General features: G+C 42.1%; 1 long non-coding RNA gene across 1 annotated transcript; it reads right to left on the reverse strand.

Annotated features, from left to right (window-relative positions):
* Window positions 1-2274: 2274 nt before the first annotated feature.
* On the reverse strand, window positions 2275-27138 carry LOC150057855 (uncharacterized). Its single transcript, XR_016536791.1, has 3 exons — window positions 26504-27138; window positions 3616-3687; window positions 2275-2366 (listed from the first exon to the last, which is right to left on the reverse strand). It is a non-coding gene; the product is annotated as an uncharacterized LOC150057855 (long non-coding RNA).

Below are 27138 nucleotides of genomic sequence, written 5' to 3' on the forward strand. Positions count from 1 at the left end.
TGGAACCAGTTTGCCAGATGAGTGACTTCTAACAGAGACTGAAAGATGAAGAGACTGGAGGGTCATGAAAAGCAGGTAAGGGTAAAAATAACAAGGACACATCCAGGAAAAGCAAAAATCAGACCCAAGAGTCCTTCATCCACTGCTGGTCAGCTCACTGTTGAGCAGTCTTCCCTGGGTTCCATTGAAGATCTTTAAAAAAAAGTTGAAAAAGAGAAGATAAAATATCCAAATCTGACTTCACCTCTATCTGTCTCTTTCCTTCTTTCTCTACTGAGTGTTCACTGAGAAGTGAGTCTTAAGAAGGGGGTGGGTGGGGAATCTCCCACTGGACAGGGAAAGCATGCATGACACTCAGGTCAGAGGTGATATGGTCCATTGGATGAACTAAAAGAAGCTCTAAGGAAGAACATGGGAAAAGACAAGACATAGAAAGGAGGGTCAAAGCTTGGAGAGCTCTTTGGTTCATGTTCAGAATTTGTTCCAGTTTCTAAGAACAAGAGAATATAAGAGGTAAGCGGACATGTGTTATCACTCATATTTATACTTTTGAAATGTTTCTCTACAAAGATTCATTTCAGGAAACACTTGTATGGCTGGGCAATGGTTGTGACTCAGACTGAACCATAGCAAATGTAACTCCAAGAAACGGAGGCAAGAGGTTTTGTTCCCCGTTTTGTTGCTGTTTTTGATTTCTGTACCCTTGGTCTTATATAGGAGTTTATCTGAGGGGAAGGGAAAGCACAGAAACAGTGAGACAACAGGCAAACCAACTCAGCAGTGAGACCCGCTAGACACTGTGTTGTAAATGAACTATACAGCTTGCAGTGGCAGGGGCTGGGGGTATGAGAAAATCAGGAAGGAGAAAAACTGGGAATGGGCGGGTGACACTGTTCAAAAGGAAGTACTCTCATCACCTGACTCATGTAACTGTAACCCCTCCATACATCACCTTTACAATAAAGCTTGGTCTCTTGCCATATGTCAGACATGGATTGCCTTATTTAATTCTCCTGCTTACCCTCTTAGACGGATTCTATCATTATCCACATTTTCAGAGAAGCAGAAGCTGATACATCAGAGCCAATTTCCAGAGACCACCCAGCTTGTAAATGGCCAAAAGTGAGGCTCAGGCCAGGCTCTCAAGTGGCAATCCTCTTCTCCATCCCTCTTAATCACCATGTCACAACATTTAGGCTTCTGGCTTGGACAACAGGGAAAATGATGGTGCTGTTTATGGAAGGAGAGCACACAGCAGGTTTCATGAAGCTAGGTGGAAAGAAAGCTACAGGTGCCATTCTTAACGTGTCTGTGAGAGGGACCTCCAGATGAAATTACCACTGAGCAGACGGGAGTTCAGGAGACTCATTTTGGGGTGGAGAGCCAAGACAGAGAGCTACTTGGAAGTCAGAAAATTAGCAATAATCAATATTTCATTGACTTCTTCGAGAATGATGCTGAGTTTAGTGCTTTCAGAATGAAGATGGTGTCAGTAGAAATGAGCCCACCTGGCCACAACCCCGGGAACTCCAGCAATGTCTCCCATCAGACTCCCAAGTCTAGCCCAAAAGACAAGACCCACAGTACCTGGCCTCCCCAGTATTCTAGAACCTTCCCAGTGGTACCTGAGTACTACCTTGTGTCTGTACCACACAAGCAGATTCAGTGCTGCTCTAATACTGATTAACTCTTTCCTAAGAGAGTCACGTCTCCACAGTGCCTGCCAGAATGGTAACAGACAGATAACGCATGGTGTCATTAACACATCCCTGTCTATTTAAAAACCTCCAGAGAAGCAAGCAGATGAGCTTTGGAGTTAGCTCAGCAGTACAGATTATTGTCTGGCTAATTATAAACAGCCATGTCAGAACTCCATCAGGCGTTAAGTGGAATACGGTCTTTATCTTCCTTGGGGATCCAGGAGTCATTGTTGAAGAATACCAAAACAGCATTCAAGATACGGAACTTTGAAGGTACATGATAGCCTGGCACATCTGTGAAGTCAAGAATAGGCCACACCCATGGGACACCACAGTGACTGATCGGCCCCTGGTGGCCCATCTCTTGGTGCTTTAGCCCTTGTACAACTCATACCCAAATTCTGAATACTAGGAGGCTGAGACAGGGAGACCTTGAGTTGGAGACCAGGCTTTAGTGCCCCGGTGGCTTTGAAGCACAATCCACATACCTCAGCCTCCTGAGTAGGCAGGATTACAGCCCTGAGGCATCACGACCAGCTGTGTTACTTTTTTATTGCAATGACCAGATATGTGTCACAAACTACTTAGGAAAGGAGGGAGTTATTTTCTTCAGTATTTCAGAGGTTTTAGTCCATGTGGCAGGGAAGGCATAGCAGAGCAGCTCACCTAAAAGAAAAAGCAGAGACTGAGAGAGAGGAAAGGACAAGGGACCAAGTATAATCTTCAATGATACTGCCTCCAGTGACCCAGGGATACTTTTTCCTGCTAGACCCCATTCTCCTAGTATATCTACCATTTCCCAAAATAGTACCACCAATTAATTTAATACCTGAGCCTATGGGTAACATTTCTCATTCATACCGTAACCTGTGCCAACTTTCCAGTGTGCCCTCTTGTTGTATAAGACTAGGAAATCTACCAGCCTGACCTTCCTGATGAGTTCAATTCAGATGGGTAGCCATTTCAGGAAGAGACTCCGGAGTTATGAAGCATTCCTTATTCTTCCTACTTCCTGGGGGCTTTCAAAAATTCTGAAATTAACCAATCCCCTAAAGGGAAAAAGTAGTCTGTGTATTTCCAAACTTCCAGATCCTGGCTGGCTTGGTGGCACTTTACCATCCTGTTAGCTCTCCAGTATTTTCTCAGGGGACTTCTCCCCCATCTTCTTCCACATTACTTTTACTCATTCTACCTTCCTTCTTCTCTTTCCCACCCTGTCTGTTCATTCCTTCCTCCCATACTCTCTACCTTTACATGCTCTGTGCCAGAAAACATGACAGAAGAGCAAACCTAAAAGACATGGGGTCTCACAGTTTAGTGGGGGAAGCTTTGTTATAATCATTTCTGTCAAGTTAAATCTGTGAAGCATCCCCAGTGTAAGCCAGTCATTGTAATCCAGTGTTATAATAAGAGTAAAAATAAAATGAGTAGGAGCAGGGAGGAAAGGGTGCTGTTCTACCTGAAGACATCAGGGAAAGTTTCATGTGAGCAATTGTCATGCATAAAGAAGTATCTCTAAGCTAACTGAAAAAAAAATAATCTCTCAAATATAGAAAACCCTGTTTTCTAAAAATGGTCAGTAATGGAACACAACTAAAACACACAGCTGTTTTGGTAGCAGTCCTTTCAGCTTAATGAACACGGACTGAACTTCAAATGTTCATCAAGCACCGTGCTAGGCACAATTGATGCCCTGAGGAACTTGTAGTCTAGTAACTGAGATAAACTCATAGGAGATATTTCCATCTATACAGCGAAAATGATTGTTGACAAAGACATAGATTTTGTTGCATTGAATTATTCTTTATAGAGAAATATTGTTCCCTTGAGCAGAAAAACCCAGGCAATGAAAACAATTTACAACGGAAAGCAGATAGCTTTGTTGTGCAGAACGCAGCAATGTCCTGATGCTCACATGATCGGCCTTTTTTCATTTTCTTTCAGAACATTCTCATTCATCTTTCCAAGGTCCTTCTCCTTCTTACGACTGGAAAAAAAAAGAAGTCTTTTATTTACAAACCTTTTTCATTTAGGTGAATTAAGCTGGATTTTTTTCACAGAGAATCTAAGACATAGGGCCACAGATGTGTTACTAAGTTGTGAGGCCCTGTGCCTTTCCTAGCTATAACAGCTGATTCTGTTGACCCAACTTTTTTTTTTCCCAGTCCTGGGGCTTAAATTCGGGACCTTAGCACTGTCCTTGGACACTTTTTGCTCAAGGCTAGCGCTCTGCCACTTGAGCCACAGCACCACTTCTGGTCTCTTCTGAGTATGTGGTACTGAGGAATAGAACCCAGGGCTTTGTACATGCTAGGTGAGCACTGTACCACAAGGCTATGCTCCCAGCCTGGCCCAGCTTTAAGGTCAAAATTAGCACAGATCAGGAGGTTGGAGGGCAAGGGTCAAAATCTATAATGGAATTTTTCAGATCTATAACTTTGAGTGAGTCATCTGCCTCCACCCCCCCCAACATATTGTCTTGTAAGTAGTAGACAATTAACACTGAACTTAGTGACACTAAATATAATTTTCAGCCCCTGAAAAAAAGTGATTAACTATTGTTATAAGGAGAAATGAAAGATGATAATGCAGGTGACAAAGTTGTAAAGGGTGAAGGGCACTAAAGGGTTGACTTTAGGCTTCAATTTATATCCATCTCTACCTCAACTCTAAATTAGTTATGAGGTTCAAGACTAAAGGGAGATGTTATTGTTGTTATTATTATTTGGGTTTGTGGGGAAATTAATTAACCTCGGTGGGGTTTATGGTGAATTCAATGGCAAGAATACTGAAGCAAACAGCTTCCTCTCCAGAGCTAAATTGGAAGAACAGAAAACAGATCTTCTCTGCTGGCAATGTTAGAAACAAAGGTTATCACTGATATGATGGTCACATTTTCTGCCTGACGATCACATGTTTTTTAACCCAATTGTGTCACTAGATATTCTGGTACCCTCTGTACTTAACTCTTATGATCCTTTGCTTATAGAATTCAAGGTATCATTATAGTCTCCTCCCCTAATGAAACAAACATTGATAACTGAACATGTCAACAGTCTATGATGAGCTGTGTCAGGTCAGTATATGGACTCAGACCTGGTCACAGCCATACCAGGGCTACTCACTTCTTCATGTAGGGTATGTGATTAAGAAGAAATTTATGGCAACCTCAGAGTCTGAATGAAATCCGTGCCATCTATGGGCCTTCCTCCTGCTGACACACACACACAGAAGTAAATAATCTTTGAAATGGGGACAAAAACATGACAAGGGGTATCAATGTGTGTGAAGTAATGCTCCTTCTATCTGACAAATATAACTGTAATCCCTCTATTAATTACAATAAAAAATTTTAAAGAATAATCTTTGGGTTGACTATACCACAGGACCCACCTTGGAGTAGGTGGGTGCAGAGCCTGGCAGAGCTCCTCTGGCCACTATGCAGGTGGTGGGGATGAATGTGCCTTTTGTGAATGGATATGTTGATTTGGGTTGCTGTTTTTGTTTGGAGCCCAGAAGAGCTGGGCCAGTACTTGTAGCAAGCAGCTCACTATCCTATTCCCCAAAATGAATAATGCTGACTGCTGATTACTTAGATGTCTCAGCAGAGCAAATAAAGAAGCACACGAAAGGTCAAATCTAAAATGAAGTGAGAATAAAGACATTTCCATCTAGGTGCAGGCTCATATCTATAATCCTAGCTGCTCAGGAAGCTGAGATTGAAGGATCACCATCATTTAGTGTTCACAAAGTCACACTGGGTAGAAAAGTCTATGAGACACATCTCCAATTAACTGCCCAAGTACCAGAAGTAGAGTGCAAGTAGTAGAGCACCCGCCTTGAGTTCAAGACCCAGCACCAAAATACAAAGACAGTTTCCAATGGCCAAAACCAGGAAAAGTTGTCACAAGCAGACATGCATTGAAAGAAACCTTAGAGTATTTCAAAATGACAACAGATGCAAGGAGAAAAGAAAAGAGGCAAAAAAGTATAATATATGTGCAATATTGGCCCTATAAGCCAATCATAAATATATCTTTATGAATTTTGAAATATACATAAGTTAAAATACATAACAATAGTGACATGTAAGTCAGGAGAGAATAAATAGAGTTTAAGTATCTCAGATCTTTGCATTTTCTAGGAAGAAGGTTAAGTGTACCAAGTAAGAGCACCAATGAAGTAGCAATATAGAAGTCAAAGCTGCGTACTCTTCGATAATCAATAAAGTAAAACTGAGTATGTAACTTCAAATATAATAGAATAAAATGATTTTGTTTAATCACTGTAAGCTAGGCACTGGAGGTTCATATCTTTAATCTTAGCCGAGATCTGAGAACTGTGGTTCAAATTCAGCCTAGAAAGGAAGATCTTTGAGAGTCTCATTTCCAATTATCCAGCAAAATGCTGGAAGTAGAAGCATGGCTCAAGTGGTAGAGTGTCAGACTTGAATGGAAAGTTGAGCACAAGAAGCCCTGAGTTCAAACCCCAGTATCATTATTACCATCATCATCATCAACAACAACAACAACAACAACATCATCATGAAAGAGAAGGAAAAAAAAAGAAAACTCAAAGCAGGCAGTTGCAGAAAAGCAGATGAGATAGCTATCCCCAAATGGGCCAGTTATCATAGTAAATGTACATGGTCTTCCACATCAGTCCTTTAATGGACAAGATTATCCACCTGGACATAAAAACAAAGCTTAATAATGCTCTTTTCCTAGGAGCTCCATGTAGAACATGAGGAAACAGACAAGTTAACTGTAAAATAGCAGAAGATATGCCATACTAACTTTTTAAAAATCTTGTAAGCTCTACCACAGAGCTGAAAGCAAAAAGCATTATTAGAGATTTAGGAGACTCTTCATTATGATAAAAGTCTTAATTTACCAGGAAGACATAACACTTTAAAATTTTTATGTACTTAATAACTTAGTCTCAAAATAAATGAAGCAAAATCTGAGTCAACTAGTAGGAAAATAAACAAATCTATAAAAGCAGTGGAGATTTAAATACACCTCTCTCAGAAACTGACAGAACAAGCAGGAAAAGATCAGTAAAGAAGCAGAAAATCTGAACACCATGTGTAACAAGCCTAACCTAATTGACATATTTAGAAGACTGTACTCAGCAATTGCAAATTACACATTCTTTTCAAGCACACTCAGAACACTTTTCAAAACTAACCATATGCTACACCATAAAGCAAGGCGCAACAAATTCCAAAGGATAGAAATCCAACTGAATATCTTTAAGCCAGAAATCAATAACAAAAAGATTACTAGAAGCCACATATGTTTAGAAATTAAGAAAAATACCATCTAAATACCTAATGAAGAAATCACGATGAAAATGAGAATACTATCAGCCTTCCATATTCACAGCTTCCCCATCCATAGACTTAACCAGCTGACGAACAAAAATAAAGTTTAGGAGCTGTGCACTGGTGGCTCATGCCTGTAGTCCTAGCTACTCGGAAGGCTGAGATCTGAGGATCACAGTTCAAAACCAGTCCAGTCAAGAAAGTGCATGAGCCGGGTGTGGTGGCTCACGGCTGTAATCCTAGCAACTCAGGAAGCTGAAATCTGAGGATCAAGGTTCAAAGCCAGCCTAGGAAATAGGGCTTGGCTCAAGGGTAGGGCGGTAGCCTTGAGATGAAAAGCTCCGCAAGTTCAGGCCCTATAACAGAGCTACGGACCATTAGTTCATCTATTCTTCAGTGAACAATGACCACATGTCCAGAACCAGACAAGATGAGGGATAAAAAGAAGTTAAACTTGGCACCAGGGTGGCTCATGCCTGTAATCCTAGCTACCCAGGAAGCTGAGATCTTAGGATTTTGGTTCAAAGACACCCCAGGGTCCATTTAACCACCAGAATACCCAAAGTGGAACTGTAGCTCAAAGTGGTAGAGTTCTAGCCTACCCTACTATTTACAAAAATCCCCAAGTAGAAAATGGACTGTCAGCACATTTTGAGGTTAGCAAGTTTTCTGGAAAAAGCCAACAGGTCCCAACGGGCCCGTGTAGAAGGTTGCAGAGATGCACAGTTACTTCTGTGAATTCTCCCCACAGTCTGGTAGTGATGTCTAGATCTTCCAGGGTCAGAATCATGACTTATCCTCACAGTAAAAGCATATCCATCCCTCAGGACCAGGTCACACTGAACAGAACTGATGTATACAGTCAGGATGTCAATCAATTCATTTAGAAGATAAATGGTGGCTGTTTCATAAACTCCAATAGTTCAGTCCCCATCATCTGCCAACAGGCCTGTATAAGAAAGCAAACCATGGTGAGTGTTCCTATTGGATAAGCCTAAAAGCAGAAGGAGAAGAAAGAGGGGAGGGATGGAAGGAAGGGTAGATAATATATACAACACAGCAGCCTAAATCCTAAGCTCTTACTTTTACAGAGGGCCCTACCCTCATGATTGTAAATACTAAAAATTCATTGATGTAGCCTTTCTCCCTACATCTACATTGGTTACTAATTTGTTACTAGAATCAACATAATCATCTACTTCTCTCCTGGATTCTTCTTGCTTAGGAACTACTCTAACACTTGCACTTCTTCTTTTCTTTTTGGGTGGGAAGTACTTGATTTTGAACACAGGGCCCTATACTGGCTAAGCCGGTACCAATATTGGCCTTTATTAAATTGTTTTCCTGAGACTGACAAGCTGTCTTTTTTTCTTCTGATACAATTATTTCCATCAAGTCTTCATCTGGCCTGAAAGTTGTGTCTCTCTAAGTCACACTGATCCGCCACTTATTCAACGATTACTTACTGAGAAACTGCTATTCCTTAGGACTCAAGGCAAAACAGCAGACATTATGGTTAAAAGGGTGAGAAAGTATAATGGTAAATTTTATAATGAGGAATGGACAAAGAACACTGTAGTCTTCTCAGATCACCACAATGAAATACTCCAATGGTGGCCTAAACAACAGTAATATATTTTCTTATCTAGAGGCTAGAAATCCAAGACCAAGGTTAGTTTCTGTTGGGAACTTCCATCTAAGCTTGCAGATACCTACTTTCCATGTCTTCTCATGTGCAGAGACAGAGCTTTTCTTATTCTTATAAATCTTATAGAATTAGGACTTTATGGCCTTAATTTATTTCAAGAGAGGCCCTATCTTCAAATAAAGTCACATGAGAGAGCTTAAATATATGCATTTCAAGGAACAATTACTGCCACCCAGCAAGCACACAGGGAAATATCTGGGACCTAGCTCTGGGAAAAGAGCTGTTTTAGAACACTGACTGGAAAGCAGTGAAATATCATAAAGAAAGGCAGACTGTGCAGAGTGAGAAGTTGACCTCCAACACACTTGCCATTGAGGCCTCGGTTGATTCTATAGGAAGCTCTGACATTGAGACAGCCCTTCAGAGGGCTTGCATATCTAAAGGAATGATTCTTCATATATTTACTCTGTCCTTTTCACCCAGCACCTCAAGACTGAGTCCCAAGCCCAGTCACTGTGCTCCCATGACACCCATAATCTCAGCATTTCTCTCCCAAGTCCTTCCCCTCCTCCCAATCAGATCTTGCTAATCTCATCAAGTTGCACTAGAACTTGTTCCTGTAGCTGATCTGATTACTAGGAGAAGAGACAAAGGTAGATTTGAAAGGAACAAGTATCACTTTGCAAGATGCCTATGTCAGCAGAAGCTTCCAGTTGGTATTCAGAATCTGCTGGCATTGGCTTCAGAAAAAGTCTGTGAGTTCATCCTTTTCACATAGCTCCAGCCCCAATCTCAGGGTCACCATTCCCCCTCTACTAAAACTAATAATAAATAACATGATCTCGACCACAATTCACCTTTCTCTGAAGACCAGTTCTTCTTTCTTTTAACTTGGTAACATGGTTTTCTTTTTTAAAGTTTTATTATAAAGGTGATGTACAGAGGGATTATAATTACATATGTCAGGTAATGAGTACATTTCTTTTTGAACAATGTCTCTCCCTCCCTCATTTACTCTCAGTGACTCCCCTCTCAACCCCTCTCCTCCCTGCAAGTTGTATGGTTCATTTCCACCATAGTGTCTAGTGAGTATCACTGCTGAATTGGTTCACTAGTTGTTCTTCTTACAAATTAGTCCTGAACCTGATTCTCCCATTTTCCTGGTCCTACTGACCTGGGGATACTTTATGTTCTGCAAAGAAGGCCCTCAGACTTTGCCTAGAATTTGTGGTTAATTTTATTCGGATACTGTCACCCTGTCAGTCGTCATAATGTCTCTGATGAATTGAGAGCCCCCAACCACAATCTCCCTCAGTTACCATTTCCTTCAGACCTCTCCCTTGCCGTAGATACTGTGTGATCAGGTGCGTCCTCTCCCATTAGTTATTTCCTTGGCAATTGCGCTGCTATATGAATCAGAGGGACACTCTCACCCCACCTACTACCAGTGTTGTGTTTATCATTGCCAATGATAGACAAGTTGGATCCCCATTTTAGTGTCCTCTTTCCACGACTATTCTTAAAGCCATCCATCTTAGCTTGCACTTGTGGGAAGCAAACTGAGAATACAGAAAGTTCCCTAGGGAGTCCTCAAGGAGCTACAACAGCCAGAAAAATGAGAATGAGTTGGGTACTGGTAAATTATGCTTGTAATCCTAGCTACTCAGGAGGTTAAGATTTGAGGATCTTGATTAGAAGCCAGTCTGAGCAGGAAAGCCCATGAGACTCCTAGCACCAATAAAACACCAAAAAAAAAAAAAAAGTAGAGGGCTAGCTTTCAACAGAAAAGCACAGGAACAATGCTCAAGCTCTGAGGTAAAACCCCAGGACTGGCACACAAAAAAAATAATGAAGATGACAGGATGGTGAGAGAGGGAAATGCTGTTCCTCTGAAATAGAGACTCCTGGCCATCTAATTGGAGCCGATAGCCACACAGAGACTCAGCCTGAAGCAAGGAGGCTGAGCCTTTATATCCAGCCTCAAGTCAACCCATCAGTCATGGTGAGCCAGGACTGGAACTGGACCTTGAAGAGGCAGTTCCCTGGGGTCCAAAGAAAATCTCAGTGAGAGAAGCCGATGTTGTTGACTTCTCAGCAGCAGGAACAAGTGAGCTGGTTCTGATGAGAAGATCTAGGCAGAGAACCATATCTGCTGCTGCTAGAGGATCCAACTAAAACAAGGAGAATGAAGGGAGAGAATGGGGGCATCCAGAGAAGAGGTAGGAACGTACCCCAGCTAGAGGCAGAAAGGAGAAAGACCTAGGGAGTCTAGAACAAGGCACAAAGCAGCAGCCAAGGGACCCAAAATGTTGCCCTTCAGGCAACAGGAACAGGATATGCATGGTAGTACGTGGTGCTAATTCCTCTGTTTAACCTCTCAGAGGGCATTCCTGATTCTCTCCTTTCTAAGTTTTGGTAGCAGTGAGTCATGGTGTCCCCAGAGTCTCACTGAATAGTTACAGTTTGTAGACAAACAGCCAAGAAGAGCTCAGCACCTGATGATACGGGGATGGAAAGCCCCCAGGACACACCATGTAACATACTCCACCCTCACTGGCTGTTTTCTGTGGCAGCTGTTGCAATGATTTCCCTGCCCTCTTGTGTCCAGTCACAGTGAGAAAACTAGAACAAACAAACAAACTCAAACCCTGGCTGAACAGATAGGAAATCAACCTGCTATCTATTAAGCCTGCTCAGCATACACACTGAGAAGCGAAGGGGAGAAGAGAGAGGGAGGAGTCGGGTGAAAGAAGGAGTCTCACAAAGAAGGTGAGGGGTCGTGACTTTGAGGCCTGTTCAGCCCGACTTTGGAGAAATCGTCATCTTTTTCTGGACTCTAGAGAGTTGAACTACATTCAATCCTCTAACTTCACTGTAACTGGGATTGTGAATTTCTTAGTAAATATTTTATAGCCTTTAATGAAAGCAAGACCTTCCCCTCTGATATGAGTATCAGTCCTGCTTCTTCCTTGTATTCCTGTAAGGTTTGTGATGATAACGCAGTAAAGCATGGAAGCCAGCTGGCTAGACTCCCTTTCTTAGAGGGACCAGTCATCTTTCCATGATGGCTCTGTATCCCTCAAAAAGCGAAGTCACGCCGGGATCAGGGGCTCACAGCTGTAAACCTAGCTACTCAGGAGGCTGAGATCTGAGGATCATGGTTCAAAGCCAGCCCAGGCACTAAAAAATCTGAAACTCTTATCTCCAATTAATCTCTTGAAAATGGGAAGTGGCGCTGTGGCTTAAGGGGTTGAGTGGTAACCTTGAGCTGAGGAGCTCAGGGACAGTGCCCAGGCCCAGAGTTCAAGCCCCATGACTCACAAAAGAAAGAGAGGGGGAGAGAGAGAGGTAGAGAGAATTCAATTCACTCACTCATCTTTACACTTAACTTGCACATTGGCTATAGCAAGCTGCCCTTTATCATCCCTCTCTAAGTTCTTCCCTGGTACTTTTTTCCCCAAATTCTCCTCACATCATCCCTGACTTGGGAGGACCCATTATATGATTCACAAAAATATTTATTTCTTAGCTCAGGTACATATACAGCAAGCTTTGTCTAAGTAATAGGTAGAGAGACTAATACTGAATTATAGATTCAACTTAGTAAAACAAAGACCAATTTATTATTTATAACTAAGGAGAAACTTATTAACCTGCTGCCCTCAATTTGCCATAGAGCATACTTATTTCTTAAATAACTTGATCTCTCTAATAGGTATTAAAGATTGCCTTATTGCACTAGACCCCAAGGCACATTAGTGGACTACACATATTGCTTATTTAACCAATGTATTTCTTTAGCAGGTTCAACTAACAATATGTTAAAACATAACCTGGATTTAAGAAGTATGTGCCTGTATCAAATATTTATTCCCAATGATAAATTTGCTTTACCAAAAGCCACTATCTCCCACAATGGCCTTGTAATTCTGGACCCATCAGTTTCAGCAGCAACAACCGAGAGTGTCTCTTAGCTAAGCCATCCAAAGGGATCCACGTGACAGTCCCCTGTGGTGTTAATAGCCTTCCTTCCTCCCATCCCCTAGCATGTGATGGGCATCTGCTCTGTGCCCTGGCAGGAAATGCAGCAGGAGGAAATGAATTACTTATTGAAATACAATATGAGCACATGTAAAATACCATAGTGAAACCACTGGTACAATTAATATACCCTGAAAATGAATGACAAGAGAACAAAAGAGGCTCTGTGGAGAAGTAGGTAGTAGTGGGAAGGGGGGAGGGTGAATAGAGATGGTGAATGGAAAAGAATACGGTCAAAGTTCTTTATATGTATGTATGTGTGAATGAAATGGTTGAAATTGAATGGAAGAGGGGATAAAGAAGAGTTGTAGAGGGGTTGAGGCTGATTGGTTATAGTCAACATCTATGAAAATGTCACAAAGCCAGCCAGGAGAAAAATAAAATTTATTTGTTTGCTTTAATGGCAATCTGAACTACTGATTGAAGCTTGTTTTCTTTTTGTTCCCCTTTGGTCAGTTGTGAGGAAGTTTGTTTTCTTTTTAAAAAATACTTTATTACTTATAAAGCGTACTAAGAGTGATCTATATATAAAATATGAATATACAAATTACAAAAATATGTAGTGTAATTGTTAATACAATAAATAAAATTCTTTATTAGCAAGATATCTTTATAGAGCATAAGTTTTTCTGACTTGCTTCTCTGGGAATTCATTTATTAAATTATCAAAATTTATGGCAGCTTCATTTTCTTTTGGTAATACAAAAGGGCACTGTACTGTGAGAATTTCTTATAAAGCACAAACCCAAACATAAATTTAAAATTTCAAGACCATAGCTGTGGACAGGACTCATGAAGTAGAGCATCTGTCTAGCAAGCCTGAGGCCCTGAGTTCAAACCCCAATATCCAAAGTCAACTTCAACAAAAATTTCGAGATGATGCTAGGAAAAGGTGAAACTAAGCATGTCAGTCTTTCTGAACTGCTCCCTAAACAATTGTCCCAATCACACCCACAAAACTAGCTCTGCTTGAAGGTCATCAGCATATTCTTCAACTATAAAGAAGTACCTTTCTTCATATTTTGCCAGAAACTTTCTACCCTTTTTCAGTATCCACTCTACAGACATACTATGTGAGCCTGCCCTGAAGAACTGTACAAATATGCATATCTTGGTCTGGAGTCCTTTGTCTTCATTAAACCAAGAGATTTGCCATGGTGGATTCTTCAAGAGCAAATCTTGACTCATCTTACCTTGACTTCTAATGTATCCCTTGCCCAATAGAGTAATGGCTCTACTTTCAAATTCCTCCTTGGATCCGTGCTCTGATTCTGTTTCCTCCCTCCTGAAGTCTCTGCTCACTCTACTTTGCTAGGTTCCAACTTGAGTTTTCTAATGGCAGTAAGACTGGGTTTAAAAATAAACAAAAGGGATCATAATTGTGATAAGAATTAGCCAGGAGCAGTGACTAACTGAGGTGACTGTGGATTAAATGACTAAGCAAAGAGTGGGCCAAGTAGCTATTATGAGATAAAGTTCACCAAGATAAAGAGAAAAGCACCCTGTTTCTCTGGCCCTTTTCCTGCACCATCTCTTGCTGTTCTAGACAGTTTTTTCTTTTGAAATGTTAAATTTTAAATAAAAAGAGTCATCTTCTTTGTCCTCGTTGAGGCAGCCCCTTAGAATATAGCACAAAAATATGAGTAACCTATTACCTGCCAGGCACAGTGCTGAGCACTTTTAATCAATCTTATATATTCTTTGTAACCATCTGTAAACCATTTAATTGCTCCAAGAAAGGCCAAAGCAGGAGCATCCAGAAAGCCTTGCACACAGTGGCAGAGGAGGGACTAGATGGACTCTTCCTCTACTGGTAAGGGTGCCTGGTCACAAGCAAAGTAAGAGGGTAGGTAAGGTACCAAATTGCACTGGTATAGTCCAGAAAAGTGGGATAACACAGAAGAACAAGATTTCCAGCCACAAAGGTGAGTGGCCCAAGAGACCCTTCATGGTAAACTGCATGAAGAAGATGGAAAGAGTCAACGCACAGCTAGAAAGCTCCCTAAATCAAAAATTAAGTGCCATATTTACATGGTGGACATAGCTGCTGATGTGGGCAGGCCCTACCTGTTAAGGAAGCCATGGATGGACTTTTCAGGTGAAACGTTTTTTTCTTCCCATTTCCTAACTGAGGAAACAGATTCATAGGGGATAATTAAGTTGCCCATGATCACACAACCACACCCAAATTCCAACCAGAAGCAAGTATGTACCACCAGTGCAAATATAAATTAGTGTAGCCACAATGGAGATCAATATGGAGGTTCCTCAAAAAACACTACAGATAGAACTGCCACATGATGCAACCATACCCTTTCTAGGTAGATGACCAAAGGAATCTAAGTCCACCCACCATCAAGATTCCTTACACCCATATTTATATCAACCTTACTCATAAAAACCAAGCTATTAAATCATCTTGGCTCACCAATAGATAAATGGATAAATAGATTTCTATCCCCCACTTAAGCCTGTTTGTCCTACAATTTCCAGTTTTAAGGGTATTCTGCTTGTTACAGAACAGATCTGTCCTCTCTTACCATTATCCCATCCCATCTACCACTGGACCAATCATTCAATCTTCATTTCAGCTAGTCTTAAAAAGAATCTCAAACTGAAAGGGGTGGAGTGGGGGTGGTTTAAAAGCAACGTTTGCAAGCTGTAGCTCTAGATTTCACCCATTCTGTTACTATTTTATAGATCTGTATTTCTCATGTTTCCCTGGCTCTTTCCATCTCTTCTACACGGTCTTTAAAAATCAGAGCCCATCCAGGGACTCTCTGTGACATAACTCCCACCCCCCACTTCTACTTCCTCATTCAAGTTCAACATGCTCGAGCATTCGCAGAGATTTTCCACCATAACACTTTGCATTAAAATGCTCATACTTCCTTATTTATCCCCCCCACTCCCATGTCCAAAAACTTATGTACTATTTTTGTACACTTTCCTCTCTCCTCCTCCTCAAGACACTCTCACCATCCTTCTTTCAATGCCAGTCCTCTCCTCCAGTTTAACACTTGAGAGTCATATTTTTCTTATTGTCCCAGAATTCACATTTAAAGGCTTCATGCAGGTGAAAAATTCTGTTGCCAACCACCTCCATCCCTGCTTCCCATGCACTTTTAATTGCTGCCAGGATGCTCAGGGGATAAGCAACCCTTGCAAAATCCCTTTACCTCTATACAAAAACATCAGCTTCACCGTTGGTAACATGCATAAACACCTACTTCCTACCTCTTGTCATTTTGCAACAATTAAATCAGAAGAAATTTATAGCAGTCCTGCAAATGCTCCCACGAGTCCATCTGTCTTTCCACATTATCTGCCCTGGACAGCAGGCTTGTCAGTCCTTGTTTCATTCTGTAGTTTGTTTCTGAGCCACACTTCACTTGCTGACAACCATCTACACAGGTAGAATTTCAGACAGGTCTGTGAATCTAGATCTGCTCTGTACTTACCACACTGTGGAAAATGGGAAAAGATAGGAATGTGGGGCTATCTCAAGGCCTAAACATTTTTGAGTTCCAAGGTCATGTCAACTGTTCTTACACAAGTTCTCATGAGCCTCCCCATAGGATAAACAGCAAATGGAATCTCCCTACCTTTAAATAGCCATTCCTAGGACAACTACTCAGAAAGGCAAGACTGTTCTGGTGCCTAGACCTTTTGGAAATGTCCTTAGTTCATTTTCTAAATGATCCTGTCATAATATAAGGACATAGGCATTCCAGGGGCAAGCATGGGACCTCTAGGGGCTGAGTGTGTGTATGTGAGAGAGAAACCGAGAGAGAGAGAAAGATTAAGGGAGAGAGAGAGAGAGAGAGAGAGAGAGAGAGAGAGAGAGAGAGAGAGAGAGAGAGAGAGAGAGAGCAAAAAAACTTACCTTTTATCTACGAAGCTTCTTACCTTTCATCTACCAGCTTCTTTTTCTTTTTTTCTTTTTTTTTTTGCCAGTCCTGGGGCTTGAACTCAGAGCCTGGGCACTGTCCTTGGACACTTTCTGCTCAAAGCTAGTGCTCTTCCACTTGAGCCACACCACTTCCAGCTTTTTTCTGTGTATGTGGCACTGAGGAATCAAACCCAGAGCTTTGTGCATGCTAGGCGAGCACTCTACCGCTAGGCTACATTCCCAGCCACCACTATGTTTCTTTACTACTTGAACGTTGGTTCTTTAAAAGCAAGCATGTATATATTGGCATGTTGGCATGTCTAATGAATGTTGGCATGTCTAATGAGGACTCCTTCTAAGGAAGGAGAAGCATTCTCCCCACCCAACACAGTGATGTTTGGCATTAGGCTGGGCAACATACAAACTCTCCTGTGATAACTTAGACCTTTGGGGAAAAATCTACTGAAAACTGAAGCTAAGCTGAAGACCTTTTACAGTGCAATGATTTGTTTAGCTGTCTAGCAACCTACTGTTTACTGGTTTGCATAAACATAAAATTATTTTCCCAGTTTTGGACGATGAAAGTTGAGATCAAGATCAAGGCTGTGGCTCACTTTAACCCTTCATATTTGCCTTATAAGTCTTACTAGAAACTATCACAGTGTTTCTTCTGTGAGCAAAGACTGCACCTGTAGTCCTTTAGCTTCAGGGAGGCAGGCTGGCAGATAGTTAAGGGAGAGGTCTTAGGAAGCTAGAGGGACTTGGGTTTCAGTCTCAACACAACCTCTTCCTACCTAAATTACCTCAGCTGCATCATTTTAAATCTCCTAACTTCTGTTTCCTCATCAGTAAATTAGATACTACAATTTCTAATTTATAGCTTTGTTGCAAAGATCAAATAGGACTATACATAAAGGTACTTAGGCCCTAGTATATCTGAATGCATGTATACACACACACACACACACACACACACACACACACACACACACACCCCAAAAAATACATACTACATTGATAATTATAATTATTTCTCACCGTTCATACCCAGGAACACAGAACAGAGCAGATATTCAATACATTTTATAATTCTTTGATTTGTTGCTCTATTTCTAGTCTCTTAATAGAGAAAGTGTGAGAAATGCACCACATCAACTGTGTAAACCCCATCAGACTTGGCCACCAAGGGATCTTAGTGGGAATGTTGGTATGGAAGAGAACAAAAAGGAAGAGAACTAGGCATTAGCAACTTTTAGGGATAAAGAAGTCCCCAAATGGCATCCTCTCATCTCTCCCCAAAGCAAAAACTATTGGCTCAGAATGTCAAAAAGGAAAAGTTATCTAGGACATTTCAGTCTGCTCCATTACTGGAGACCTTGAACTCTCCCTAGACAGTATTACCCCAGCACAAGGTCATCACATATAACATGAAGACAAAAGGACCACACTAGATTGCACAAACTGAAAGAAACCCCAACTCAATGAACCCCATGCCCTGCCTCTGTACAAGAGGAGGCCCCAAGGGGGCCCATATTTTATTATTCTCCCAATTTATGTCAGGTCATGGCCTTGAAATCAGTAAGAGTGAGGAGTAGGGGGTGGGGGCTCCACTGAGGACTCTGTTCTTTGAATCCAGCTGTTGAGAAGGGACAATCTGTGAGTAATTAGTTAATTTGTTCTAGAAGATAGACTGAAAATGCCCAGGATTAAAGCCCAGATGTTACCATCCATCCTAAAATTCAACTTTCCTCTTCCAAGTCCTAGATAACCTACTCTATTTTTTTTCACCTTGTGCCAGCTCCATGGCTTGAATTCAAAAGCCTAATGCTTGCTAAGTTTGCTTTCTCAGCCAGTTGTCTACCACTTGAACAATGTCTCTAGTTCAGTTTTTTGTTGTTAATCCAAACACACAATTCTCGGGTCTCAGCCTCCTGAGTGGCTAGGATTACCAAGTATGAGCCACTGAAACCCTCTCTTACTGAAGCATTGCTTTACTCCCAGGAGTCCATTCTCATATTATATTGGAGATCCACAAGCAGTCTAAAAGAAAAATACTAAAGCAGAAGAGCTATATTCTCTATTGAACCTCATCTCTTTCTCTGAGTCCCAGATGTTTGGTCAAACGATTACTAGCATGTGTTGAGATTTACCAGGTACAAGGCTCCAGTCTAATACAGAGACATTATTATGGGGATTACAGGCATGGGCCACCAGGGCCCAGCTCAAATCGACACTCCTTACTATGTTACAGTAGTGTGTTTACAAGATACATTATATACTGCCACATTTCAGTGCCTTTGCTTTCATCTGTCGGAAATCCTTCCTTGCCTCTGATCCGTCATGCAGAAATGATCTTTTAAGATCATGAAGTCTTTCTCTGACTCCACTGAGAAAGTGAAACCTGGACTCTCCTTATTCCCAAAGCATATTATATGTAACAGAGTTGTGTTTCCTGTGCACTGTTAAGATTGTCATTCATGCATCTATTCTCCCTAGACCAGATGAGGCTGAGGACTCCCATCAGTAAATCCTCATCTTTGAAGCCCCAACACCAAGCATGTATGGGGTTTAGCGAACTGTTGCTATTCAAAACAACTGATCTTGTGGAGACAGAAATCTGGAGGATCATAGTTTAATGCCAACCCAGACAAAAAGTCCCCAAGACTTTCCATCTCAACGAATAAGCTAGGCATAGTAGTCAGAGGATGATGGTCCTAGGCTGGCCCCAGGCATGAGACACTATCTGAAAAACCAAGCAAAAGGGGAGGACTATGGTGTGAGCCTTAGAGCAAGCTCTTAACTAGCAGGAGCCAGGCCAGGAGTTCCAAACCTCAGTATCACAAAAGAATTTTTTTTTGCCAGTCCTGGGCTTGGGCTCAGGGCCTGAGCACTATCCCTGGATTTTCTCAAGGCTAGGGCTCTACCATTTGAGCCATAGCTCCACGTATGTGCTACTGAGGAATCGAACCCGGGTGTTCGTGCATGCTAGGCAAGCACTCTACCACTAGGCCAAACTCCGGGCCCACAAAAGAATTTTTTTAAAGAGAAAAAATGATGTTGACATTAAATTATGAAGTAGGACTTTGTATAAACCATTTGAATTCAGCAAACACAGTGAGCTCTTTGAGTTAAAAGCAACATAAAACAACATAAAACAGTTGACATCTAGTTTTTGTGCTGAAAAATGAAATAAATAGGACCTTGGTTTCCATCAACTTCTCCTTAGAAATGTTTCTTCCATACCTCCCTCCTCAGTTCTTGCCTAAACAACTGCAGTGGCTTTTTCTTGGGTCGGGCCTCCCCTCTTACCTGTTCCAACTCATACAGCACAGTGTGGCTAGAATGATCTACTTAAAAGGATCCCAACACGTCATTTCCTGTCACCTCCTCAGTCCCGCCCCACATCTCTACTTCTGCACATCCAGAGGTGACCACCAGACTCTCTGGATGAGGACACTATTTGCCCAGCTGAAAGCGTGCATTTTTAAATATTTAAATAGTATCGCATTTCAACACCAGAGTGCATGGATGGAAGAAAATGCTGAAACTACTTTGCAGGCTGAAAGTGGGGAAATTTTAAACTCATTGGTTTTCCATGCTGACCAAGTTGTATTTGCTGGGAGCAAACAAATCAATCGCATCATTTTTCACTTAATTAGCCTTGAAGCTGCTGGCTTGGGCATTCTTCCTGCCACGCCAGCACAAGCCAGGCCTACTTCACTCTGGACCCATCAGTCAGTGGAGGGTGTCACTGCTGTTCTGCAGCTACTGCTCTGGGCTCTGGTAGCTCCTTGCTCACATCTGTAACGGGAGACATTTCTCTTCTAGCTCATGAAATAGGCACCTCTCTTCCCACTCTGGAGTCTGTAAGTGCAGAGATAATGCTCACATTTATCCCCTGACCTGGCATAGAACTGATATGCAATTAATTTTCAATTACTGACAATTAGTGACATTACATCATGGTATGAGAATCATAAAAACTATACTTACAAACTAAAATTAAGCCAGGCACTGATGGCTCATGCCCATGATCTTTGCTACTCAAGAGGCTGAAATCCAGAGGATCATGGCTCAAAGCCAGGCTCAACAGAAAACTGAGACTGCGCCTCCAAAATAATTAGCCAAAAGTGCAGCTCCCCAGGCACAAATGGTTCATACCTATAATCCTAGCTACTTGGGAAACTGAGACTGAGGATTGGGGTTCAATGCCAGCCTGGGCAGAAACATTGTGTGATGCTTATCTGTAATTAATCACACACACACACACACACACACACACACACACACACAGCCAGAATTGGAACTATAGTTCATATGGTAGAGAGCAAAAGAAACTCTGGGACAGTATACAGGCCGAGTTCAAGCCTCAGGACTGGCACAAAAGAAAAAAAAAGTGTAGCTCAACTGGTAGAGCAGTTGCCTTACAAGCCTAAGACCTTGCATTATATCCCCAGTAGTGCTTAATTAGTATAACGTAAAAGGCTCCAAAACTTACATACCCTTTTCTCAAAGAACACCTTCCTTAAGACTTCAGATTCATCCAACAATTAGCATCTCAAATGATAGGGCTTTGGAAACTGATCTATAAGCCAGCTTGATCATCTGTCACCGTTTGCTTCTTGTCATTACCATTTAGGCTTTATCTTACAGCCACCATGCAGGCCTTAAGGCAAAAGAAAGTAAGCCATGTTCCCATGAACTCACTGTAGATGACTTCATCATCGTTATGAGGGTTCATCCTTGCTTTGTAGGGTACAGAGGATTTGTGTCTCATCCAGGACAACTCCATATGAACTACTCCTCTTCTCTCCTGAAATGCCCATGGCTTGCTTTCCACTAAAGTCTGCTCAACTGTCAAATCTCACCCCTTCCACAAAACCTTCCCAAGCTCTTGAACTTCTCTGAATGTGGAAACTTCTCTGGATTTCTACATTACCGTCATAGTCATTGAGTAGTGTTGTCTCTTCATGCTATTTAAATATTCCAGAATTTTGACCTCACCAAGCTAGCATACTTTACTACTAGCCATGTGGCCAAATGAATTTCTATAGCCAGACCATCACCTAGTAATGATCACTACTGGGTTTGAATATTCATTATACAATAGCTACTGAATAAGAGCATTGTATGTACTGGGTGATTTACATTCTAAACACCCAAGTAGCACCCATGAAACAAATACTACTTTAATTCTCACTTACAGGAAGAAAATGGAAGGAACTGTAACCCAAATGTGTTCATTTAACCCATAAATTAATTCCAGATGGGTGTGTGTGTGTGTGTGTGTTTGTGTGTGTGTGTGTGTGTGTGTGTGTGTTCTTCCCTGGCTGGGATTTCCAACTCTAAGTTTCATTGTCACCTGTCCTTGCCCTTAGCCAGTTTCTCATGTCCACTGGGGTCATTCCAAAGCTTCTCATGCTGCTGTGAAATACTAACCCAATCTGCAATATAAACAGCCAAGCAAAACTTTTGATTTGATGGACACCAAGTTGTCCCATGTACAAGACAGACATGGGATTTTACCCCTACCACCCTGTGGCCCTGCACAGCACCCTCTACCTTCCCTGGGAAGGGAAACAAGAAGCAGTTAATTGCCTCAGACTCTGATCCAGTCATGATGTAATCAAGCCCGGACTGTCAATAGCAAAGCAGTTTCCAAGATAATTTGATATCCCAAGTTGTCATCACTGAAGCTGCTACGTTGATCTGGTGAAAGCCACCAGACTCATGTACCCATCACACCAGGGGCTGGAAACGTTTGCATTCCAGGCAGAGCCAACGAGATTGGAGAAGTCCCCAGATGTCTCATTCAATGAGGAAATTGGATGTCAGCCTCTTAGAGAAGAGTGTGACAAGAAGAGTAAACAATGTCCAGGAAATAAGTATTTTTTGCTGTATTTATAATCATTAACACTGATAGATAAACATACTAGAAATGACAAAATACACTCTGTCAAAGGGCTGAAACAATTCCAAGAAGAGAGTATTTTCTTTTCCCAAGTTAACTAGAACAGATATACTCTTGTGTATCCTTTTTTAATCCACCCTTCAAAATAAGTGTAGTTGTCCAGGCACAAATTTGCAATCTGTGGACCAATGAGGAAAGTAGATGAATAAGACCAGCCCCCAGGAGACCAACATGGAGTGCAGCATTTTGCTCTAATGTAAGAAATAATCATGGAGCTGGATGCTGACAGATCACATCTGTAATTCTACCTACTCACAAGGCTGAGATTTGAGGATCAAGGTGAGAAGCTAGTCCAGGCAGCAAAGTCCATGAGATTCCTATCTCCAATTAATCATAGAAAAAGCCAGAAATAGAGGTATGGCTCAAGTGGTAGAGTGCTAGCCTTGAGCAAAAGAAGCTCAGAGACAGTGCCCAGTGCCTAAGCCCCATGACTGACAAAAAAAAAGGAAGAATGGAAAGAAAGAAAGAAAAAAAGAAAGAAAGAGAAAGGTACATGATTTACGTAGCAGTAGCCCCTCTGTATATCACCTTTATAGCAACACCTTTAATCCACATAAAAAGTCTCAGCCAAACTGCTTATTTGCCAAACCAATAAGTAAACAAAATCCAAACAAAACAGCTTAATACTTAGACCTAAATGAGAGAGAAATTCAAGAGTTATGTAAACCATATAATGCATAATCCACTAAGGTTAGCATTGCTCAAGCAACTATATGGAAAATAACAAAAAGAAAGAAGAAAAGGAAGGAAGGAAGGAAGGAAGGAAGGAAGGAAGGAAGGAAGGAAGGAAGGGAGGAAGGGAGGAAGGGAGGAAGGAAGGAAGGGGAAAAGGAAAAGAATATGATCAGTATATGAAGCAGGTAAAGCAGGTACCAGGAAGCCCAGATAATCACATTACTGTCTCATCCAAAAGCACAGGACTGTGTATGCATCCTCCTTAATTTTGGTATTTAATTATTGTCTTCAAACTATTCCCAAACCTATGCAAGGGTTGTCTCTCCTCTTCTCATGACCCTATGACTCACCTTGACCTTCATTAAAATGTGAGAATGGCAAGTCAGTCATTTTTGCATGGGAGCCTACAAGTAGTGACATACTCATTTTTCACACTCCCGCTCCTCAACCATAGCAAACTAAAACTTTCTAAGAAAGTAGAAGCATCATCAGAATGAGCTCAGGATGAGGACACAGGGAACAGATCCCCAGCTATCCTAAATAAAATCCACCAGTGTTGATGTAAGCCACTGTGGTTTTAACTTATGGGTTCTTGCAACACATTGTAGCCCACTCAGATTTCTTAGACTGATACTTAAGAGCTTTTCAAACTACTTTATCTTCCTCTCCCTCAGGCTCTCACTTGGCTTTCTCATGCAACATTGACACTCTACCATTTGAGCCACAGCTCCACTTCTGGCTTTATTTCTTTTTTTGTCTGTTGTGAGTCTTGAATTCAGGATGCTGTCCCTGAGTCTCTTTGTGCTCAAGGCTAGCACTCTGCCTCTTGAGTTATAGCACCACTTATGGTTTTAGAGTGATTAATTTGAGATAAGAGTCTCACAGGGACTTTCCCGCCCACACTGGCTTCTAATTTCACTCCTCCAATCTCAGCCTCTTGAGTAACTAGGATTACAGGCATGAGCCACTAGCATCCAGTTTACTTCTGGTTTTTTGCTGCTTGATTGGAAATAAGAATCTCACAGACTCTTCTGCCCAGGCTAGTTTTAAACCATGATCCTCACATTTCAGCCTCTGGTAGCTAGGCTTACAGGTGTGAGCTACCAGCACCCAGCATATGTTTTTCCTTTCATGATGCGAACATTAATCCTACACTCTAGACTACTTTTACCAGGTTCCAGCCATATCCAACACTATATGAGCTCAAAATGCCCTCTTCCCAGCCAAATCCTTCCAACCTTACAAAGTCCATCTTAGACCCTCCCTCCTGAATGGCCCTGACCTGTTACAGTGAGTCCTACTGCGAATGCCAATGGCCCTAGAAGCATCTCATTCATACTTATTTATCTTAGAGAACTTTCGAGAATACCTGGTCATTTACTTGTTTCTGTCTCCACTAGATTGTGAACACCTTAAGAAGAGAACTTTGGGGCTCACATGGATAGATTCTGTACAACCTATACTTTTGGTTACCTTACACACCGCAGTTGAAGAATATCATTTGCACAGGCTAAAATACTCCTGAAAGCAGTTTCCATGAATCATTCGACTTATTTCTATACAGAAAATACAGCGAGCTCTTTCACTCAACATTATGAATCTGAGCCACTGCTAAATTCAACCTTCCAGTTTTTATCTCAGGATTCTATTTCTGGTTCCCTTTCCTAACCCTTTTCATTTTCTTTTCACCCACATCCTCAACACTAGTTGTTGGCATTTGTTCAGAGACCATTTGTCACCAAGGAGCTAAGCTGTGAATATTCTGAGTTATGACTTTGGAGAGCTGGAGGTACAGGCCGAGAGCAGTCTGCAAGCCTCCCTCCTCAGCCGAGAATCCCCTTCTGCGCCAGACTCACAGCATAGGACACAGCTAAGCTTCCACCATTCTTCAAATCACTGCACACCATGGACTTCCAGCTTGCTCCAGAAGAGCTGAAGGGGGCCAAGAGCTTGGCCTAGTGGTAGAGTGCTTGCCTAGCATGCATGAAGACCCGTGTGTCGGCGTCCTTTGTCCCCAGTCCCTCCTGAGGAGGGATGGGGAAAAGCACACCCCAATCAGTCCAAGCCGCGAGAGGAGAGGGTCCACTGTCCTCCCGCACTCAGCCTTGCTTCTCCGGAGCACGTACAGAGACGCCACGCAGCTTCCTCAAGGCAGGAATCTCTCTAAAACTCCCCTCCTTATATTGGGTGCAATAGCCTATCAGCACAACAGGTGGGCAGGATAAAGAGGTCCACTTGTTTACCCCTACTACAGGTCTCAGCAGAAAGTTATTAGACACGGCGTTACTTGGCCCCCAACACCCGTGTTCGATTCCTCGGTACCACATACATAGAAAAAAGCTGGAAGTGATGCTGGGGCTCAAGTGGTAGAGCTCTAGCCTTGAGAAAGTCCAAGGACAGTGTTCCTCAGGCCTTGCGTTCAAGGCCCAGGACTGGCCTTGAACAGCCAATCCAGGGAATGGGGCACAGGGTCATCAGCACTATTCTATAGTTGAGATCAGGAGAAAACAACCCAGAAATACAGAAAGAGAATCCTGGACTGTTAGAACATGAAGAGTCATGGAAGTCAAAGATCGATGCCCACATCACACACATGACGATACTGGACGCTAGACACAGAAGGTAAGTTGCCCATCAACTCAGACTTATTAACAAGAGTGATAGGGGAGAATGACGAAATGGCAGACCCTAATCAAGATGCATTGTACTCATAAACGGACATGTTGAGTTGAAAATTCTTTGCGCAACTTTTTAAAGATAATTTAAATAAGTTTTTGTAAAATAGAAAGAGGCCAGGAGTTTGTTCTAGTGGTAGAGTGCTTGCCTAGCATGTATGAAGAAGACCCAGCTTCACTCCTTCGTACCACATACATAGAAAAGCTGGAAATGGTGCTGTGTTCAAGTGGAAGAGCGCTAGCTATGAGGAAAACGCCCAAGGACAGTGCTCAGACCCTGAGTTCAAGCCCCGGGACTGGCCCAAGAAAGAACAAAAGAAACAGAGAGAGAGAGAGAGAGAGAGAGAGAGAGAGAGAGAGAGAGAGAGAGAGAGAGAGAGAGAGAGAGAGAGAGAGAGAGAGAGAGAGAAAGCTGGTTCTCAACTCCAGGTTCTCCATTTGCTAGTCATTGCTCTTGCTAGATCACACCTCCCCTGGAAACAAAATATTTTTAGGCTCCTAAAGCCATTTTTCTGGACTCTTCCCCTCCACTTCCCCACTCCCTGGTGTCCTCTCCCCTTTGCAAGGGTCCTTACTCTACGCAAGTCCAGATAGCAATCCTCTTCCTTGTATCACATCACTGATAGAAAATTCCAGTCATTGTTTTGAAGCTGGGAGGGTGGGGAGGAAGAACAAGAAGGGGCTGCCTACACATAGAAAGCCCTGGCAGGCCCTGAGGAAGCATGCAGCTGGGCTATGCTTCTGATTCCGGCTGTTAGCAAGGATTCCAGAAATTCAGCTGTTCACAGCAGCAGCAGAAGGCAGCGGAAGTCTTGCCTGCTCAGCCTCCCACATCTGCTCCAGGGATCCAGAAGGGGGAGGGGAGGCCCAGCACAGGAGGCCTCGGAGCAGATAGTGCTCTGCTCCCTGAAGATGACTTCGCAGGGGTAATTACGCCAGATGAGGAGGTAGGGAGGCCCCCTTGCCGATGATAATTATCCAGGATAAATAAACGGAAGCCTGTCTGGATGTCTGGGAGAAGATGAAAGATTGATATTAGTGAAGCCTGTTTATAGGGCACTTAAGAAGTGTGGGTACTTTACAGACACTTTTTGTTGTCATTGTTTTTGTCGTTTATCTTCTCTATACATCTGTAAGATACAGAATTGTGATTTCTACTTCATTGTGGGGGGAGTAAAACTCCAAAAACATGAAAGCAGTATATCTAAGA

The sequence above is a fragment of the Megascapheus bottae genome, chromosome 10 (genome assembly GCF_031878675.1).
Source record: "Megascapheus bottae isolate mThoBot1 chromosome 10, mThoBot2.hap1, whole genome shotgun sequence".
In the NCBI taxonomy this organism is placed as follows: Eukaryota; Metazoa; Chordata; class Mammalia; order Rodentia; family Geomyidae; genus Megascapheus; species Megascapheus bottae.